This window comes from Oratosquilla oratoria, chromosome 34 (assembly GCF_046742065.1).
Source record: "Oratosquilla oratoria isolate Oo_2021 chromosome 34, ASM4674206v1, whole genome shotgun sequence".
NCBI lineage: Eukaryota > Metazoa > Arthropoda > Malacostraca > Stomatopoda > Squillidae > Oratosquilla > Oratosquilla oratoria.
Genome location: NC_134810.1, coordinates 45831538 through 45854037, shown reverse-complemented (window position 1 = coordinate 45854037; position 22500 = coordinate 45831538). Strand labels below are relative to the sequence as shown.

General features: G+C 46.1%; 1 protein-coding gene across 1 annotated transcript in view; it reads left to right on the top strand.

The window, feature by feature from the left end:
• LOC143018393 (uncharacterized) overlaps positions 1 to 22500 on the top strand; it is a 726525-nt gene that overhangs the window by 47758 nt on the left and 656267 nt on the right. Inside the window, exon 2 of the mRNA XM_076173750.1 lies at positions 21400 to 21449. The gene's annotated coding sequence lies outside the window, so the exon portion shown is untranslated. The remainder of the gene's footprint in view (positions 1 to 21399; positions 21450 to 22500) is intronic.

The window sequence follows — 22500 nt, the reverse complement described above, 5'->3', positions numbered from 1 at the left end:
CTATTTATTTAATCTTCAGGTGTTCTTGTTAATTTACTAATTTATTTGTTTAGTAATTTGTTTATTAGCTTATCTATTCATTTATTCCAACGGCGTTTCCTGTGTTTGTTTGTTTTTTCTCTCGTGGAAATAAAATTTGAAAATGAAAATCCTGACACTTGGAGACCATAATGGTGGTTTCTGTCCCACTTTGGCTTCCGGAATCATTTGACGTTAGCCAGAATAAAATTAATGAATCTCGGTACGACCGAGTTTGATCCAGGCATGGATTCCTTAATCCATTTGTCCCGTAGCCCCGCTTCCAGATTCGAGTCCCGCACCACCCAATTCCAGTCTATTGGAAGACATAGGCCATCGAAGGCCAAGAAATTATCTTGTGATTTTTTTTTTTTTTCATAAAAATTGAAAATCAAAATTCTGAGACATGAAGACTAGAATGGGTATTCATGGGTAATGGTCATGTTTCCATCCGTTGACGCACAAGTAGACGTATACACATTCACGCACACATGCGTACACACACACACACACACACACACACACACACACACACACACACACACACACACACACACACACATGCGTACACATTCAAACTAGTACACATACACACACACATGCGTACACACTCAAACTAGTACACATACACACACACACACACACACACACATACACACATGGACAAATGCGGTCATGCACACACATTCATATGCATACCCTTGCACATACGCACACACACACGCACACACACACACACACACACACACACACACACACACACACACAACAACAACAACAACAACATCATCAGGACAGCCTCTTACAAACTCTTCATGCTGCGCAGATTGAAGTCCCTTGGTACCCCCATCACCAGATCTAAAGGGAGTCTACACCACCTTCGTACTCCCCACCCTCATGTACGCCTCCCCAGCCTGGTCATCATCACTTAACATCACACAGAGGAGCAAATTAGAGAAAGTGCAAAAAAGAGCGTGCAGAATTATCTTGGGTAATCAGTATGAGGGATACGAACACGCCCTCACCACCCTCAGCTTGCCAAGATTGTCCGACAAACACAGTGAGGCACTGAATAAGTTTGGACAGGACCTAATGCTACACCCACGTCACCGTCACTTCCTCCCACCTCCCACCACACCCACCCGCCATGCAACTCGGCATTCAAACAAAATCAAGCCCATCAGAGCGCCGAGAACTGACCGATACAAGAACAGTGCCATTCCATCCATTGTCCGCACAATAAACTCATCATAAATTTTAGACTAAGCATATCACTCTAATAATTACTATATTACTCATAAAAGTGCCCAATTGTATTATTGTCAGTGTATCACTGCTATCTCAATAAACCTATCATTATTATTATTTTATTATTATTATTACACACACACACACACACACACACACTTATGACAAATCTGGAAAGGGAAAGAGACTCGGTGACTCCAGTACTGGAAATCTACGAGACTGAAAAGTAAATCGAATGAACGACTGAAGACCCGCAAGGGTGGAAGGGGGTAAAGTACAGAGCCGACCGAGGAGACGGCGAATTGATCAAACATCCGGGACTGGCGAGCTGACACGAGACGTGGGTCCGGGGACGGGCCCTGAGGCAATCTATGGTATCGATTGTCTCCCCCACCCCCCGACACGCGCGCGCGCACACACACACACACACAAACAAACACACGGATCGACGGCGCAGTTGTAGCTTTCGCAACTCCTAATCCAGCGGTCCGAGTTCGAATCCCACCCAGAGCTGAAATAAGTTCAGTATCTGCGCTGCGAGTCGTTACTCCAACTCTCATGGGTGGGGAGTTGTGTGTGTAGGTGTGTGCGTGTAAGGTCGCATTACCCATAGATCGGTCATATGTGAACTCTGAGCTCACATCCGGGAGGGTAATAGATGTCGATCACGAGTCCAACACGTGATACAAAGACCAAGGTGAATCACACACACACACACGCACGCACGCACACACATACACACACACACACACTCACACACACACACTCACACACACACTCACACACACACACACACACACACACACACACACACACACACACACACACACACACACACACACACACACACACACACACCTACCTACCTTGTGGTTCCTTTTTACCCTTTAGAAAAATCTCCGTCTAAATCCACATTTTTTTTTTTTCGACATCGAACATTCACCTCCCACATGCACACACTCCCACTCCCACCCTACCCCCACGTTCCAACCTCCCCCTCCCCCACCCCCACTTTCCAACCTCCCCCTCCCCACTTTCCAACCTCCCCCTCCCCCACCCCCACTTTCCAACCTCCCCCTCCCCACTTTCCAACCTCCCCCTCCCCACTTTCCAACTCTCCCCCTCCCCCCACGTTCAAACCTCCCCCTCCCCCCACTTTCCAACTCTCCCCCTCCTCCCACGTCCCAACTCTCCCCCTCCTCCCACGTTCCAACTCTCCCCCTCCCCCACGTTCCAACTCTCCCCCTCCCCCCCCGTTACAACTCTCCCCCTCCCCCACGTTCCATCTCTCCCCCTCCCCCCCACGTTCCATCTCTCCCCCTCCCCCCACGTTCCAATTCTCCACCTTCTCCCACGTTCCCACTCTCCCCCTCCCCCCCCGTTCCAGCTCCCCCCCTCCCCCCACGTTTCAACTCTCCCCTCCCCCCACCTTCCCACTCTCCCCCTCCCCCCACATTCCCACTCTCCCCCTCCCCCACATTCCCACTCTCCCCCTCCTCCCTCTACCCCCACACTCCCACTCTCCCCCCCCCCCCACACTCCCACTCTCCCCCCACCCCCACGTTCCAACTCTCCCCCTCCCCCCACATTCCCACTCTCCCCCTCCTCCGTCCCCACACTCCCCCTCCTCCGTCCCCACACTCCCCCTCCTCCGTCCCCACACTCCCCCTCCTCCGTCCCCACACTCCCCCTCCTCCGTCCCCACACTCCCCCTCCCTCCCCCACCCTTCCTCTTCCCTCCCCCACTCTCCTCCTCCCTCCCCCCACTCCCCCTCCTCCCGTCCCCCACCCCCCCTCCTCCCTCCCCCACACTCCCCCTCCTCCCTCCCCACACTCCCCCTCCTCCCTCCCCCACACTGCCCCTCCTCCCCCCTCCTCCCTCCCCACACTCCCCCTCCTCCCTCCCCACACTCCCCTCCTCCCTCTCCCACACTCCCATACTCCCCTTCTCTCCCACCCACCGGCATTATTATTCTCCCCCTCTCTCCTCCTCCCACACTCCCATTCTCCATTCTCTCCCTCTCCTTCCTCCCTCCCCCACACTGCCACCCTCCCCCTCTCCCCTCCCCTTGTCCCTCTCCTCCCTTTCCTCCATACACTCCCCCTCACCCCTTCCCCCCATACACTCCCACTCTCCACTCTTTCACGTCCTTTTGTGTTGGTCTTCGTCTTCCACCAAGTTCCTAGTATCCACCAATCTCTGTGTTAAATGACTCGTGTATTTTTTCCCCTCTTTGGTCCTTCGTTTTCCCCTCTGTTGGTCATCCACTGCATCCTCTGTTCCCCTCAGTTTCGCCACGCCTTTCCCCTCGGAAAGGTCCTCACCGCTCGCACCTGTTACTGGATCATCTCTCTGCCTCGCTGATCCTCACATGCTCCCAGTAGATGTCTTGCCCCATGAATTCTCCTATCCCGTTTCCTCCCAATCCTCACCCTTACCCATAGGCCCTCTTCACACGAGCGGTTTGAACCGCGCGGAAACTGCGGCGGTACCGCATAGTCAAGGGAAAAATTGCGATGTGTGCGTGTGAACGCCTCGAATGAGTTATATTGTAATTTAACCGCTACAGTTGCAACCGCTAGTGTAAACAGGGCCATACGCTTCCATTCATATCCCTCCAACACTCCACCTCTTTTTCACTAACCCTCTACCACTCCCTCCAACCTCCTTCCTCCACTCCACCCCTCCACCCCCTCCACTCCACACCCCTCCCTCCACTCCCTTTCATTTATCCCCTCCCTCCACACCCCCTTCCCTCCACCCCCTCCCTCCGCACCCGCTCCCTCCACCCCCACCCTCCACCCCCACCCTCCACCCCTCCCTCCACCCGCTCCCTCCACCCGCCTCCTCCACCCTCCTCCCTCCACCCTCCTCCCTCCACCCTCCTCCCTCCACCCCTCCCTCCATTCCCTCCACTCCCCCTTCCCTCCACCCCCTTCCCTCCACTCCCTCCCTCCACCCCCTTCCCTCCACCCCCTTCCCCCACCCCCTTTCCCCCACCCCTCTCCCTCCACATCCGCTCCCTCCACATCCGCTCCCTCCACTCTCTTCCCCTCACTTCCCCCTCTTTTCCTCTCTGAAACCCTTCGCTGTCCACTTCACTTATCATTCTTTGTCTTTCACTTCCACTTGTGATTAATCCTTTCGGTCTTTGTCTTAACTGGGGCTTCTGTTTTCCCTCCTCCTCCTCCACCTCCTCCTCCTCCTCCTCCTCCTCCTCCTCCTCCTCCTCTACCTCCTCCTCCTCCTCTACCTCCTCCTCCTCCTCCTCCTCCTCTACCTCCTCCTCCTCTACCTCCTCCTCCTCCCCTTCCTCCATCCTTCTCTCCTTCTCCCCCTCCTCCTCCTCCCCCCCTCCTCCCCCCCTCCTCCCCCCCTCCTCCCCTCCTCCTCCTCTCTCCTCCCCTCCTCCTCCTGTTCCTACTTTTTCTACTACTCTTCTTCTCTCTCTGTTCCTATTTCTCTTCATTTTTCTCTTCCACTTTCCCCTCTTCCTGTTCCTCCTATTCCCTCTCCTCCTGTTCCTTCCGTTCTCTCTCCTCCTCGTGTACTATATTGACCCTTGAACTTATCACGCTTCTCTCTTCTCCTGCTCCTAGTTCCTACTCTTCTTTTCTACTGATTTTCTTCTTCCCTCCTTTTCCTTCTCTTCCTCCTTCTCTTCCTCCTCCTCTTCCTCCTCCTCTTCCTCCTCCTCTTCCTCCTCGTCCCTCCCATCTTCATGTACCATATTGGCCCTTGAACTTACTAATACTTTGATCGCCTCTCATTTTGTTCCCTCTTGACCCCTTTTAGTCCTCTCTGTCCCCTCTTTGGTCTTCTTGGGGCGTCCTCAAGTTCTCATTCTTCAGCTGACCTGAAGAGTCTGCCGCTGGAAGAACCGGTTTACCAATAGAGTAATTAACGAACGTAACAGACTCACTAACTCTGTTCTGAGGAGGTTGGACAACTTTATGGCTGGGGACGACAGGTGGTGAGGGACATGGAACTGCCTAGTGTAGGTCTTTGGGTCTCGTAGAGTCTCCTTCATTCTTATGTTCTCGTGCGGAGTGATCGATGAAACGAAGGTCTGGGGGTCTTCCAGAGTTCCAGGGCCAAAGGATTCCTGGAATGAATTAAATGATCTGGCGACATGAAGGGTCGTCTCTGCGATACCAGAGGCACCTCGGGGATGAATGAAATCGTCTGTTGTTAACCAGAATAAAAAGACGGAGGTCATCGAAGGAAAAGATTAATCTGATGTGCTGATGTATTTGAAAAATCTCTCGTTTCTCCTCTCTCTCTCTCTCTCTCTCTCTCTCTCTCTCTCTCTCTCTCTCTCTCTCTCTCTCTCTCTCTCTCTCTCTCTCTCTCTCTCTCTCTCTCTCTCTCTCTTCCTCTGCTCCCCTCCTCCTCTTCACTCTCTCGTCTCGCGTCTCCCTCTCTCTCGTCTCCCCCCCTCTCTTTCTCTCTCTCTCTCTCTCTCTGGACAAATTTAGATTTAAGAAGGAAATAGGCAAGAATTGGTTTACTAATAGGGTGGTCAATGAATGGAATAAACTTAGTAACCATGTAGTAAGCGCTGAAACTATCAGTTGTTTTAAAAAACGATTAGACAACTTTATGGATGGGGACGACAGGTGGTGATGGATACGGAGCTGCCTAGTGTAGGCCTTATGGTCTCTTGCAGTCTCCTTTATTCTTATGTTCTCTCTCTCTCTTTCTCTACCTCTCTCTCTCTCTACCTCCTTTCGTTTACTTTCTCTTCTCCCTATTCATCCAGATGACTCACTCTCACCCCCTCTTCTCCCCATCTCCTTGCTCCTCTCACCTCTCTTCCTCCTCCTCCTCCTCTCCCTCATCCTTCCTCCTTCTCTGTGAGACCTCCGGTCTGGTTAGCCCCCTTGCCAGGTCTCTATTCTTGTCTTCCTTTTTCCTTCCTCCTCTGATGCAGTACCTACTCTTTCTCTCGTTTTTTCTTTTCTGTTTCTTTTTCCCATCATCCATTATTGCTCCCCCGGCGTCCTCTTTTTTTTCTCTCTCTCTCTCTCTCTCTTTTTTTTTTTTTTTTTTTTTTTTTTTTTTTTTTTTTTTTTTTTTTTTTTTTTTTTTTTTTTTTTTCCTTCTCCGCGCGCCCTTCTTTTCCTTCCCCAAATAACCATCGGCGTTGCGTTCGGACCATCCTGGGCCTCCTCGACTCTGCAATATCCCCCCCTCCCCCCCCCCCGCCCCTAAGCTTGTAGCCATGTTTTATTATCTAGTTATCTCTATATGTATTTTATTCTGTTTACTTGCCTATTTATCTATTTATCTCTCTATCTCTGTCTATATATATGAGTATTTGTGTTTGTATGTATGTGTACATGTGCGTGTGTGTGTTTGTGTATGTACATGTGCGCGCGCGCGCGTGTGTGTGTATGTGTGTGTGTATACGTGTGCATGTGCGTGCATGTGTAATGACGATGACAAGGTAAACGAAATCAAAGAAAAAAAATAGTCCGTTGTAAACCAATTAGATCCCACTTCGTGGTCATTTCCTTCAAGTGTCCGGAATTTCCGAACTCGAGAACTTTGTCTTTCAGTTCCCCGAACTCCTTGGCGTTGAGGTCCTTGGTCCTCTTCTGGCCTCCGCAACGCGTTCTTCCTCGTTCCTCCGGTTCTTGTCCCTCAGCCTCAGTTGATCACTAAAGACGAGGAGAAGAGCCTCGGGGCGTCGTCGATCTGAAGGAACTAAACGTCTCCAGGTCTTGAAGAGTCTCCAGTTCTTGAAGAAGAGCCTCCAGTTCTTGACGAAGAGTCTCCAGTTTTTGAAGAAGAGCCTCCAGTTCTTGAAGAAGAGCCTCCAGTTCTTGAAGAAGAGCCTCTAGTTCTTGAAGAAGAGCCTCCAGTTCTTGAAGAAGAGCCTCCAATTCTTGAAGAAGAGCCCTCCATTTCTTGAAGAAGAGCCCTCCAGTTCTTGAAGAAGAGCCTCCAGTTCTTGAAGAAGAGCCTCCAGTTCTTGAAGAAGAGCCTCCAGTTCTTGAAGAAGAGCCTCCAGTTCTTGAAGAAGAGCCTCCAGTTCTTGAAGAAGAGCCTCCAGTTCTTGAAGAAGAGCCTCCAGTTCTTGAAGAAGAGTCTCCAGTTTTTGAAGAAGAGTCTCAAGGTCTTGAAGTTCTCCAGGTCTTCGACTTCCAAAGTTTCAAGGCTGGGTGGATCCCAGGGCTCGTGAGAAATGTGGAATAGTCAAGGAAAAACTGCGCAGTTGTGTGTGTGAACACTGCCATTTGCTTACATTGTAACTGAACCGCCTCAGTTGAAACCGCTAGTGTGAACAGGGCCAAGTCCCTTACTAACAATGCGGTGCTCCAGAGATGAATAGAATAGTGTGACACCAACCACAATTGAAATAATAGTATCACATAGTTAAGGTAGATTGAGAGGATAGTCAATAGGAGATAGTAACTCTGATTATGACCCTTAAAGGGTGTGTGGGGGTGGGGGTGGGGGTGAAGGGGGGAGATCCGGTCCAAGTCTATGGATGGTGGTCCCTGGAGGACGGGGGGAAGGGGGGAAAGGGGGAGGGTAAGCAATCTCCAGTAATTCCAGGAGACAGAAGGTCGGTCTGGAAATCTTGGGTGGAGGGAGGGGGAGGGGGGTGGATGGAGGAGTGGAGTGAGAGGGAGGGGTGGAGGGAAGAAGGGAGGGGGATAGGTGGAGGAGTGGAGGGAGGGGTTTATGGAAGGAGAGGGGTGGAGGGAGGAAGAGAGAGAGAGGGGTGGAAAGGATGAAGGGAGGGAGAGGGATGGAGGGAAGGGGAGGGGTGGAGGGAAGGGAGAAAGAGGTGTAGAGAGGGAAGAAGAGGAATAGAGAGAAAGAGGAGAGGTGGGGGTGGAGGGAGGGAGGACGAGGTGTAGGGGGAAGGAGAGAAGTAGAGGAGGAGGAGAGGTGGAGGGAGGGAGGGAAGGGGAGGGGTGGAGGGAGGGAAGAGAAGGGTAGGGGTGGAGGGAGGGGAGGGAGAGGTGTAGAGAGGGAAGGAGAGGAGGAGCGGTGGAGGGAGAGAGGGGGAAGAGGCGGCGCCTCTTCATTGGTATGGATTTCAGAGCGTCGAGGTCCACCTTGGGAATGAACGGTCGAGATCCTCCTCGGGGTCTCTTTGTGGTCTGTTGATGCAATCAGAGGCACAAGTTTTGATCAAATTAACTGATGAGTATGACGTCATTCGGGAGGTGATGTCACTGCAAGTTTGACGTCGTGTGGGAGTGTGACGTCACGCACGACTATGACGTCATGTGGGAGTGTGACTTCATGGACGAGTATGACGTCATGTGGGACTGACGTCACGTGACATAATGACGTCACTAACGGGTAAAACGTCATGGGCGGTTTCGACGTCGCTGGTATAATGTCACGGGATTACATCACGCACTAGCGTTACGTCACGCGTGATTATGACGTTACATGCTATTATGACAAGTACAAGTAGGACGTCACGCATGATTATGACGTCACGTGTAAGTATGACGTCACGTACGCGTGACGTCATGTGCGGTTATGACGTCAGATGCCAGTATGACGTCAGGTGTCGGATGTGAGTATGATGTAAAGAACAATAATTACGTTCACTTGATAACATGAAGCATGTTCGTGGGTCTTTGAAGAACAAAGTTCAGGACAGAAGGAATTGCCAGAGGGGTGATAATTGGAACTGCCCAGTGTAGGCCTCATGGTCTCCTCCAGTCTCCTTCATTCTTATGTTCTAATGAGTGTTAACAGACCTGAATGGGCCTTACAGACACGAGAACCTCTGGAAAGGTGTGTGTGTGTGTGTGTGTGCGCGCGTGTGTGTGTGTGTGTGTGAGAGAGAGAGAGAGAGAGAGAGACTTTTCCGAATGTTGATTATTCCTAGTAGAAAGAAATATCTGCATTATACAAGAAAATTCATAAAGACAGGTCAGTGTTAGAAAATATGTATATATATATATATATATATATTCTCTTGTAAACATACGAGGTTGAAGGCTAAAGAGGATTCATTGTTGATTATTTTATTACGTGTAGCTTCGATACAACGTACAATCTTTTTGTCTTCAAATTTGACGTATCTTAGTAGTTGTCCTATTGTGGCCGACGTTTCGGAACTTCCTGGTTCCATCTTCTGGGCGATCTGATGTGCAGTGTCTGTGGATGTCGTATTTATTCATGGAGTTGGAATCATAAGGCTTCTTGCAGGAAGAGGTCTCCTCTGATTGGTTGCCTAGGACCAATAGGGGAGCCGGGTTACTGGAGATCTGAGAGACCTCTCCCAGTGCGTGTAGTGATTCTGTCTGTGTTCAGTCTCTTCATGGATGGTAAGACGCGCAGGTCTTCGGTCTGGATGTTGATGTTAGGATGGTTATTTTGTATGTATATGGCTTCCAGGAACAGTAGCCGTCGGGGATCCGATTCCCTGTCTATGATTGTCGTGTTATTGTCTAGGTCTTTTCTTGTTAGTGCTTTGTTGTGGGAAGAGGTATAGTGTGACTTGATTGATCCGTTGGACAGGTGGCATGTTAGGCGTCGTGTTAATTGTGTTGTTGTCATACCAATGTAAGTGTGAGATCCACACGCCTCACTATTGCATTTATATTGGTATACAACGTGGTCTTGTTGTAGTGTTGTTTTTGTGGTGGTGGGTTGGTTACGGATAATCAATTGGGCTGTTTTCTTAGTATTGTAATAAATGATGAGTTGGATTTGTTTTTCGGGGTCTGTTGTCTGTATGTTCTTGTTAATGATTTCTTTTAAAATCTTTTCATCTGTTTTGTATTCTGTTGACATGTGATTCTTGTAATATAACTTGATGGGGTTTTTGTTGTTAGGTGTCGGGTTATCTTCTTTTGTGTACCATTTGTCTAGGATCTTTTTTGTGATGTGTGTTACGTCTGAATTTGTGTATCCATTGTTAACCAGGACCTGAGTTAGTCTTTCCAGTTCTTGGTGTGTATTTCTCCATGTGGAGCAGTGTGAAAGTGCTCTTCTGACATATGCGCCGATAGTGGTGTGTAAGTACCTGGAAGGGCACTCACTTTTTCCATTCAGGCAAAGTCCAGGGTTTGTCGGTTTTGTGTAAACTGTTGTTAGGACGCCATGTCAACAGAATACAAAACAGATGAAAAGATTTTAAAAGAAATCATTAACAAGAACATACAGACAACAGACCCCGAAAAACAAATCCAACTCATCATTTATTACAATACTAAGAAAACAGCCCAATTGATTATCCGTAACCAACCCACCACCACAAAAACAACACTACAACAAGACCACGTTGTATACCAATATAAATGCAATAGTGAGGCGTGTGGATCTCACACTTACATTGGTATGACAACAACACAATTAACACGACGCCTAACATGCCACCTGTCCAACGGATCAATCAAGTCACACTATACCTCTTCCCACAACAAAGCACTAACAAGAAAAGACCTAGACAATAACACGACAATCATAGACAGGGAATCGGATCCCCGACGGCTACTGTTCCTGGAAGCCATATACATACAAGATAACCATCCTAACATCAACATCCAGACCGAAGACCTGCGCGTCTTACCATCCATGAAGAGACTGAACACAGACAGAATCACTACACGCACTGGGAGAGGTCTCTCAGATCTCCAGTAACCCGGCTCCCCTATTGGTCCTAGGCAACCAATCAGAGGAGACCTCTTCCTGCAAGAAGCCTTATGATTCCAACTCCATGAATAAATACGACATCCACAGACACTGCACATCAGATCGCCCAGAAGATGGAACCAGGAAGTTCCGAAACGTCGGCCACAATAGGACAACTACTAAGATACGTCAAATTTGAAGACAAAAAGATTGTACGTTGTATCGAAGCTACACGTAATAAAATAATCAACAATGAATCCTCTTTAGCCTTCAACCTCGTATGTTTACAAGAGAATATACTACCTGGCTACACCAATATATATATATATACACACACATACAATTACGACACACAAGGGTACTCGGTGGCTGCATTCTTGTCCTCCGCTACTGTGTGCTAAGTGAATATCAAAAGATGGAGTTATAGGGGTTCTAAAAGTATAAATGAATAAAAAAGCAGTAGAAAAATTAATGTAAATCAATGCCTACTAGTACTGACTTCAAAAGTTCCATTAAGCCAAGTGCGGGCAACCTTTCTAGGTCTGCGTGCCAAAAAATTCCCCGCGTGCCAACAGAGTTGAACCGTAGGCCTACACACAAGTGTGGTCCCCTTACCCCCACCCCATAATCACCCAAATCCGCCCCCCCCCCCCAGCGCACCATGTGGTTACCAACCCCCATACAAAAGAAGTTGGACATTTACTAATTTTTTGTTTTAAGGTGAGCCCTGAGTTTTGCGTGCCAAGGAGTTGCCCACCCGGGCTCTCCGGGGTTGCCGAGTACGAAAGGAGGAGCATTCCGACAGGAGACCTTTTGGTCCATAACTGGGCCGGATGAAAAAAAGTAAATAAAAATAAAGAAGTAAATAAATAAAATAAATAAATAAATAAAAATCGTTCCCTAATGCTGAAGGACACCGGGGGGGACGAAGATGGGGCTGCCGTGTCCCCCCCCCCAGCCCGCTCTCCGGGGGAGTGGCGTTATGTTGGATGATAGAAAGATTGTGTAGGGTCTATATATAGGGTGCTATAAAATCTCTCTCTCTACCTCTGTCTCTCCTCTCTCTCTCTCTCTCTCTTTCTCTCTCTCTCTCTTTCTCTTCCTCTCTATACACACACACACACACACACACACACACACACATATATATATATACATATATATATATATATAATATGTTTCTATTTCTCTCCCTCTATCTGTTTCTCTCTGTCAATCTATATCTCCATCTATGTCTCTCTCCATTTGTCTCTCCCTCCATATCTCTCTCTCTCTCTACCTCTCTACCTCTCTGTGAGACTCCTATTCCCGTTGTTTTCCCCCTTTGCCTCGCCCTCCTGGCCACTTGAGGATTTCTTTCCCCCAAGGTCCCCCCCCCCCCGGCCCCGGCCCTTCCAGGTCATCCAATGGAAGGCTTTGTGTTCGTCATCTCTCCCCTCACCCCAACATCTTTGGCTATATACTCGTAAGTACTACGCGCGCGCACACACACACACACACACACACACACACACACACACACACACACACACACACACACACACACACACACGCGCGCGCGCGCGCGCAGAATGTATTAACGCGTAGCTCTCCCTTGGCCGTCCCACAATGTATTCTCCTCTCTCCTCCTCCTCCACCCTCTTTCCTCTTCCTCCTCCCTCTCTCCTCTCCCTCTCTCCTCCTCCTCCCTCTCTCCTCTCCCTCTCTCATCCTCCTCCCTCTCTCCTCTCCCTCTCTCATCCTCCTCCTCCCTCTCTCCTCTCCCTCTCTCATCCTCCTCCTCCCTCTCTCCTCTCCCTCTCTCATCTTCCTCCTCCCTCTCTTCTCACCATCTACCCTCTCTCCTCCCCATCCTTCCTCTCTGCTCCCCCTCTCTCCTCCCCTCCTCCCTCTCTCCTCCTCCCTCTCTCCTCTCTGCTCTCCCTATCTCCTCCTCCTCCCTCTCTCCTCCTCCCTTTTCCCTCTCTCCTCCTCCCTCTCTCCTCCTCCTCCCTCTCTCCTCCTCCCTCTCTCCTCCTCCTCCTCCCTCTCTCCTCCTCCTTCCTCTCTCCTCCCCCTCTCTTCTCCCCTCCTCCCTCTCTCCTCCTCCTCCTTCCTCTCTCCTCCTCTTCACTTTCCCGTCAACGTCCATTGCCGTGATATATGACCCTACTTCCGCGGCGGGCCCACGCTGTTGGAGATTCCCTTCCAGAGCCTTAAATTAGACTCGAAGTTATTTTCTGCCTCGTTGTGGTTCTCTTCTCAATGGTTCTCTAAGGTTTCTGTGTCGTTGTCAGTTGGCGGCAAGTCTAACGAGGAGAGACGATACGAGAAAACAGAATCTTTGTCATTAGTGAGACCCTTTGTTTGTTTCAGGTTCCATGAAGTTGATCAGTGTATACAAAGGACACTGACAGGAGACCTTTTGGTCCATAACTTGGTCGGATGCGAAAAAGATTATGATGATAAATAAATAAATAATAAATTATAACAGGATAAACAATAGTAAAAAAAAAAAAAAATGCATAGGTATAGTTAAATAATGAACAAACAGGAAATTAGTAAATGAGAATAAATCACAGATAAATAATAATAAATGAAAATCAAGCAAATGATAAAAAAAAACAGGAAAATAGTAAATAATAATAAATTCATAGATAAATTATAGTAAATGAAAATCAAGCAAATAATAATAAACAAACAGGAAAAAAAGTAAATAATAAATTCACAGATAAATAATAATAAATTATAATCAAGTAAATAATAATAAACAAAGATATGATAACAAACAAACAAATTATGTAAAATAAATGGCAGGCGTTACAGCATCTTGCTTAGGTGTTTATCTAAACCAGTGCTTCTTAACCTTTTTTGGCAGCGACCCAAAATTTTGCACAAATCAAGCATCGCGACCCAAGCCTACATAGATATACGAATTGTCTTTATAAGTAATATGGTTATGCTTTTAAAAGCGGGTTACAGAGACAAAATTATTTAATCATGGTCTGCTTAGAATCCTAAAACTAGGCATCATGTATTTTAATTATTACAGTATATAATTATAATATATTTGTAGTGGGAAAATAATTATTTTCTGCAAACCCTTAGCGACCCAATAAAATGGCTTGGCGACCCAAATTTGGGTCGCGACCCATTAAGAACCACTGATTTCTAAACGAATGTTAAAAGCTTTGAACAATTGTCCTACTCACAGACAATTCTTCCTCCTCTTTAACCTTTCCTAAGCTCCAACGCCCTCTCCCCGTTTCCTCTTATCTTAAGAACATAAGAATGAAGGAGACTGCAAGAGACCATAAGGCCTACACTAGGGAGTTCTATGCCCATGACCACCTGTCCTCCCCATCCATAAAGTTGTCTAACTTTTTGTTGAAACAACCGATAGTTTCAGGGCTCGCTTGTAAATGGTTACTAAGTCTGTTCCTGTTTATTCTTATTTGTGTGTGTACATAAGAACATAAGACTGAAGGAGACTGCAAGAGACCATAAGGCCTACACTAGGCAGCTCCATATCCATCACCACCTGTCATCCCCATCCATAAAGTTGTCTAACTGTTTCTTAAAACAACTGATAGTTTCAGCGCTTACTACATGGTTGCTAAGTCTATTCCATTCGTTGACCACCCTATTAGCAAACCAATTCTTGCCTATTTCCTTCTTAAATCTAAATTTGTCCAGTTTAAATCCATTACCGCGAGTTCTTCCCGGTTGTCTTGATATGATGACCTTGTTTGCGTCACCATTGTTGAAGCCTTTGATCCACTTGAACACCTCTATTAGATCACCCCGCACTCTGCGAGAATGTATTTTAAAAAGGTATAACAAGGAAAACGAATAACGGTTTTTCTTCGGTTTATGAAACATTCAAACGGACTCGACCAAGATAAAACGAAATTCTCTGGTGTTTATCGCAACACCTGTGCACCGTGTAAATATACCACAACACCTGTACACCGTCGTCTAAATATACCACAACACCTGTACACGACGTAAATACACCTGTAAAGAACAAATGTACGGAGTGTTCTAGACGTGTTCTTGTTACGTGGAGAACATGTAAGAAAGTTTGTACGTATTGAAACGGGACGAAATGGGGAAACGTGTTAAAACATATGTACACAGCTTGGAGCGCACGTGTCGAGAGCATGTGTAATGGATGCAGGTGTGTGTGTGTGTGTATGTGTGTGTGCGTGTGTGTGTGTGTGTGTGTGTGTGTATTCACCTTGGTCTTTGGATCACGTGTTGGACTCGTGATCGACAGCTATTTCCCTCCCGGAAGAGAGCTCAGAGCTCGTATGACCGATCTATGGGTAATGCTATGACCTTTCACACACACACACACCCAACTCCCCGCCCACGAGAGTCAGAGTAACGACTCGAAGCACAGCGATACCGAAATAATTTCGGCCCTGGGCAGGATTCGAACTGGGTACTGCGAGCACTACCGTACTTCCCAGTACAGCGCTCTACCAACTGCGCCACCGAGTCGTGTGTGTGTGTGCGTGTGTGTGTGTGTGTGTGTGTGTACGTGTGTGTACGTATGTGTGTGTGTACATGTGTGTAGTTGTGACGTGTCACTCACGTGTTTCTCTCTTTAAAGTTGCTCTCCACGAAGAACGAAGCAATAACAGCCCTGTGGGGGTGGGAGAGGGGGAGGAGGGGGACAGTCGAAGCCTAAAGTTGATTGGATGAATTGGAAGAGAACATAAAGAAGTCAAATTACTTTTGGGAGAGGCGGCGGGTCCTTTGGGGTTTGGTGAAGGGGGTGAGTCGTGGTTTGAAATGAAAAAAGGGGGAAGGGAGGGGAGAGGGAAGGGAGGGAGAGGAAGGGAAATGGGAGGAAGGGAAAGGGAGGGAGAGGAAGGAGAGGGGAGAGTGAGAGGAAGAGGAGGAGAGAGGAAGGGAAAGGGAAGGGAGGGGAGAGGGAGAGGAGAGGAACGGGAGGGGAGAGGAAGGGGTGGGGATAGGAAAGGGAGGGGAAAGGAAGGGGAGAGGAGAGAAACGGGAGGGGAGAGGGAAGGGAAGGAAGGGGAGAGGGAGTGAGAAGGGTAGGGGGAAGGGGAGAGGAAGCCTTGCACGTAGGTCTTCAATGTATCGGGACTACCAATGGTCGAGGTTCTGCATTTTTTATTTATTTATTTATTTATTTATATCAAATATTGGGACAGAAAAGTCTGTATCTTTGGTATCATACGTTCGAGCCTCCTCGGAACAAGGGCATTTCATGTAAACAAATTTCAAAGTTCGGCGACAGCTTTACAGCATCACGATGTAGTGGCAAAGGGCGTCTCAAATTCTGCAATTTTGTTGTTTTTTCAAATGTGATAAAGAATTGAGGTTTTTTGATTGATTTGGTTTAACGTCATAAACTTCCCTCACCCCCTATCAGGTGGCTAGGGCAGTGTCCCCTACAGAGGACTTTGTACCGTGGAATTTAGTAGAAAGTCGCCGGTGGCAGCGTTCGAACCACCATTATCACGAACTTCGGAAGTAGCAACGCCCAAAGCCGGTCGGCCAGCGAGCAGCCACAAAGAACTAGTATTACATGGAGATATTACAAAAAAAAAAAAAAAAAAAAAGAAAAAAAAAAAAAAAAAAAAAAAAAAAAAAAGTAAATATATAGATAAATAAAAACAATATACTTGAGTGTCATCCTTTAGCAGATGAATTACTCCAAGTCTGTTTGCGAACTTTGGACTCTGCGTGTGTAGGGGGAACTTTCTTGATCCGTACATCCAACCGGGCACGTACCTGGCACTTCCGTGCACGACGCAAACGACCCTAACGGCTGCTGTGCCGATACAAATTCACATTCCCTCTGTGGTATTCAATTTATGTTTCGATGAGTTCTCTTCTTTATTCTCCAGACGTGAGCCAGGGAATATATATATATATATATATATATATATATATATATATATATATATATATATATATATATATATATATATATATATATATATATATATATATATATATATATATGACCGCATGCAGGACTCGAATCCACCGCTCAGTAGTCGAGAGGGTTAAAGCGCTTCACAGTTAATCTTACTGGCTTCTGAGCGGTAGGTTCGAGTCCTGCACGCGACGGTCATATAAATTATCTGATTGTTGTCGCTGTCCACTAGCGAATTTCTCACGTGTATATATATATATGTATATATATATATATATATATATATATATATATATATACATATATATATATATATGATATCCTAAATCCAACTACAAATCTTTCCAGAGAAACTTAAAAATTTAAGTAGAAAATGTTTATTTGAAAGTTTGGAGGAGGAGGAGGAGGAGGAGGGAGGGAATGGAGGAGAACTCGACCGAGTGGGGAGGAGATGGAAATGGCTGTGTTGCAGATTAAAACAAGATATTGAAGCTGATGGAACCGTATGATCCATTTTTTTGTTTTTCTTCTTCTTCCGCCTCTCGGAAGCCATCGCCGTTACAGCTGATTCACAGTCGAGGGCAAGTTTGTTTACATGGGTGACTGATTAAGTGGCATTTGTGTGTTTGCCTGTTATGGTTCCAGTGAGTTTTTTTTTTTTTTTTTTTTTTTTTTTCAAATTAGATTTTGTTTGGTGGGACGAGATCAAGTGTGTCTACATGGTCGTATAAGTATATAAGTATTTATTTTATTTTATTAATTTATTTATTTATTTTTTGTAACGTGACTCCTTTTGGATTAATTTGTCGATATTTTCAGCCCTATTATCGACTTAGGGAATATTTTTTCCTTTAGATTACTGATTTTCTCTCCTCTCACCTCTTTCACTTTTCTCCTCTCTCTCCTTTCCTCTCTCTCTCTCTCTCTCTTTCCTCTCTCTCTTTCCTCTATCTCTCTCTCTCTTCTCTTTCTCTCCCTTCTCTTCCTGTTCTCTCCTCTCTCGCATTCTCTCTCTCTCTCTCTTTCTCCTTTTTCCTCTCTTCTCTCTCCTGTCGCTCTCTCCTCTCGTTCTCTCCTGTCTCCTATCTATCTCTCCCCTCTCTCTCTCCTTTTTCCTCTCTTCTCTCTCCTGTCGCTCTCTCCTCTCGTTCTCTCCTGTCTCCTATCTCTCTATTTCCCTCCTCTCTCTCTCTCTCTCTCTCTCTCTCTCTCTCTCTCTCTCTCTCTCTCTCTTTCTTTTTGAAAGACTTGTGGTCACCCTTGAATTTGCTGACTTTGGAAAGACTTAAAGAAGATTGGTTCGGCGTAGAGGAAGTTCGAAGTTTGAGGTGGACTTCTTGTATTGGGAGTCGTTGCATCTTTAAAAAGTTTTTGTACCGGAAGATTGTGGGAGATGTTTACTCAATACAAATGTGTCGCGTAGTAGGTGTTTTACCAAAGAGGATGCTAAGCAGAAGGCACAATTTTTAACCCATTTATGGAAAGTGTCACACTTAGGGAGTACTCGTAGCAATGGATTTAAATTGGACAAATTTAGATTCAAGAAGGAAATAAACAAGAACTAATTTACCAATAGAATGGACAACGAATGGAATAGACTTGATAACTATGTACTGAGCGCTGAAACTATTGGCTGGTTTAAGATAAGGTTAGGCAACTTTATGGATAATGATAGGTGATCATGGACATGGAACTACCTAGAGTAGGCCTTAGGGTCACTTGCAGACTCAGTGGAATAATTTGCAGCGGAAGAAATTTGTCGTTAAATGAATGCAACATGAGAACGAAGGATAAGAATTTATTTCTTGTGAGGATTGTTTAGTTTAAGGTGTAAGAAGTGTCTGCATATTTCATAAGTTGCTTAGGAAAAGTCGTGTATTTTTAAAAACATTCTTGTACTGGTAGGCACCTCCCCTTAGAAAAAGAAATAGGTTTCTCAAACAAATGTGTTTCATGTGAAGTTTCTACTTAAAAATATTAATTAATAAGAACTGATTCTTTTTTTTTCAAAACTTTATATTGGCTATTGTAAATGTTTTTCTAATTGTTATATTATATGGACCTTTTCAAAATTGTGAACTGAAAATTGTGCCCAATTCTGGCTTAAGCTAACTAGTTCTAACCATTAGAGGGATTGATTTAATTAGGCTGACTAGAATTCATAGTTAGGAAGTTTAATTTTTTATTGTTTTAGTTTCCTGATTTAGTACAGTTCTTGGACAGAGCCTGTCGAGGCAGCATAGATTTCTAGATGAATGGAGATCTAGGACCACGTAACGCTTCCTAGATTTACAAGTATTCGAAGCTGCATCGGTTTCACTGAGTAAGATTATATGTCGTCAGCAAAAAAAAAAGAAAAAAAAAAAAAGAAAAAAAAAAATAATAATAATAATAATAATAATAATAATAATCATAATAATAATAATAATAATAATAATAATGATTTATCACAACAAAGGATTTGAACAAGGGATCCTTTGATCTCTGAATAAAATCGTCCTTGTCGTTAACCAGAATAAAACCTGTAAATTGGTGTCACCGAATCTTTGGACGCTCACTTATGGGTATCCATCTTCTCCTGAGGATTTCGTTCATCCAAGGGTCGAATCCCGCCTGCACGTCCATTAGGGCCTGTTCACACTAGCGGTTTCAACCGCCGCGGTTCAATTACAATGCGAGTCAATGCAGGCTTTCACACACAACCGTGCATTTTCTTGACTATTTACTACCGCCGCGGTTTCCGCGCGGTTCAAACCGCTAGTGTGAACAGGACCTTAACCTAAACGAAATCAAAGGAGTCGGTCACCGTGCAGAAGGGAGGGAGCTTGGGGACTTGGGTGTTTTGGGTCCTGACGTTCAGGTCCTGTGTGGGCGTGATTGCCTTCTGTGTTTATTACAGATAACGTCGTCTATTCTCACGTGATGTACGCTGCGATGGGGAGGGAGAGACGTAGACGAATGGGTAGAGGGGGCGTTGGTGGCGGCGTTGGCGGCGGCGGAGGAGACGTTGTGATGAGAGAAGGGGCTTCGGAAAGGGGCTTCGTGGTGTCTTGGCTCGGTGTGATGAGGTATAGCGTCACGTGACGTAGCACTGTGATGATATATATATATATATGTATATATAATTTTTTTTTTTTTTTTTTTAACGGGCATCACGTTAGGTTGGGAAGTTAGTGTCTTATATTATCAACAAGTGGAGTTTTGTGGAGGTAGGAAGGGAGGGAGTGGAGGCGGATGGAATAGAAATGACGTGGAATGGGACAGGATAGGAAGAGATTTCAGGAGCCTCTGTATAACTTGGTAAACAACATAATCTTACTTTACTGCTTGAAAGGAAATGTTCTTCATCGATCACGTGGGAGGAGCCCATATGGAGGAACTTGCATCACGTTTTCGTTAAGAGCAAAATCGCAGAATACAAAATAGAAAACGGGGTGTGGGAAGGGGATGAGTTTCCTTTACTTGTGTACTCTGGGAAATCCCTGAAGGATATAGCGAAGGAAGAGGGGATCTTTGATAGAGAGTCTACAGTATATCTGTTGAGAGAGTTGGGTGTGTGTAAACTCTGTCGTTGTTCTGTTATTGTGTGTGTGTGTGTGTGTGTGTGTGTATGTGTGTGTGTGTGAGTGATTCACCATGGTCCTTGGATCACGTGTTGGACGCGTGATCGACAATTATTTCCCTCCCGGAAGAGAGCTCAGAGCTCATATATGACCGATATATGTGTAATGTTGTGACCTTACACGCACACACACACAAAACGCCCTGCCCACGACAGTTGGAGTAACGACTCGCAGCGCAGCGATACTGAAATTATTTCACCCCTGGGCGGGATTCGAAGCCGGACAGCCATGGTGGCGGCCGGGAACTCTATCCAACTGCGCCATCGAGTTAGTGTGTGTGTGTGTATGTGTGTGTGTGTGTGTGTGTGTGTGTGTGTGTGTGTGTGTGTGTTGTCAATCTGGATGAGCGATAGACCCTTCGTCTCTCTTCGCGTTTCCTCGCATTCCCTTCTTGTTGATTAGTTTCACTTCTCAGCCTCCTGTAGTTGGAATTCCTTATCCATTTTTTCTTCTTCTTTTGCGTATTTTTTTTCTCTGTCACCACTTTCATACCGACAATGAGTCGATTGTTTTAAGTATCTCTTTACATTTTTATCTCAGTGTGTTTATATATGAATGTATATACATACATATATATATATATATATATATATATATATACATATATATATACATATATATATACACACACACACGATATAATCATTCAATTTTGTATAGTTCGGGTGAACGAAGTTCTTGGATGTATTGTTAGCATGTTTTTGAGTTCAAATGGTTTTAATTTAAACATGCTGTAGCTGAGTAGGCGTCCACCATTGACAGTACGAAACAAAAAGAAAAAGAAAAACAAAGAAAAAATGTCACTCCCTCAGTCGTCATTAGTTACTATGACATTTGTCACGAAGGACTTCCTTTTCAGTTGTGCTTACGAAGAAAGTTGCTCGTTTGATCTGATGCGTTTGTCTCCTTCTACAGAAACAACCCCTTTTCTTAGCCATGTATGAAGTCTTCCTTTTCTATAGTTGGGTTAATGTTTTTTTTTATTTTTCGATTTCCAGGCTGCAGAGACGTTTGGTCCTTTAGTTTCCGAAAACGACGCGACGTTGAGGTAAGTAGTAAGAAACTAAAGTTTGCTTCCATGATCCCCCCCAAAAAAAAAAAAAAAAAAAAAATCTGGAGACGCAATGCGCACCAAATCTAAAAAAAAAAAAAAAAAAAAAAAAATCCATTTCGAGTACGACTTCGTAGGCTTCTTGAAGAGCTTGGTGAAGAGAGAGAGAGAGGCTGTCCTGCCAATATGTTGGATAGTCCCAACTTTGTAGATAACATTCCCGGTAGTCTTCTTGAAGAGCTTGGTAAAAAGAAAGAGAGAAAGAGAGAGAGAGAGGGAGAAAGAGAGTGGGAGAAAGAAAGAGAGAAAGAGAGGGGGAGGGCTGTTCTGCCAACATATTGGATAGTTCCACCTTAGTAGATACCATTCCTTGTATATGAATAAGTTCTAGAGGCGTGACTATTACTTGTCACCTGCGAAGTGACACTGTTTCCCATTGTGCCGCGTGACGCCGTCCATTGTCACGTGATTTAGGACGGAAATTGAATAGCTCTGACCATGCCGTCGAGGTCGATGTAGAGTCTGTCCGACGTGATGCCTGGCGGAGGCAGAAACTTCTTCCTCCAGTCTAAGACTCTCTTCAAGAATCCTCGAGCCACCAGTCCTTTGACGTCAGACAATAGAGCTCCTTCCGATAAGCTCGATCCTCTCGGGTAGTACATCGCGTAGAGGTACTTCTCCACATCCTTCTGCAGGTGCTCGTTGATCTCCATGCGCTGTCTCAGGACCAACCAGTTGCTGAGTTCTCCCCGCCCGTCCAGTTCTTCGAAGACGACGTTGGCCGCTCGCTCGGCTATGCCCAAGGGCGTGATCCTCGTCCAGGGCCAAACGGCGTGAAGGTTCTCCAGGATCATCTGGTCGATCGCGCGAAGTTCGGAGTTCTTCCCGGCCTGGAAGGGGTCCTCCTGGAGCCTCGCCCGTTTGTTGTAGCGGAAGCTCTTCTTCCCCTTCTTCGGCAGGGGCGGGAAGACGGCCACGAGGTGCGAATGAGCCAGGACGAACTCGTCGTCCCGAAGAGCTTCCCCTGCCAGGTCGTGCTGCCTCAGGG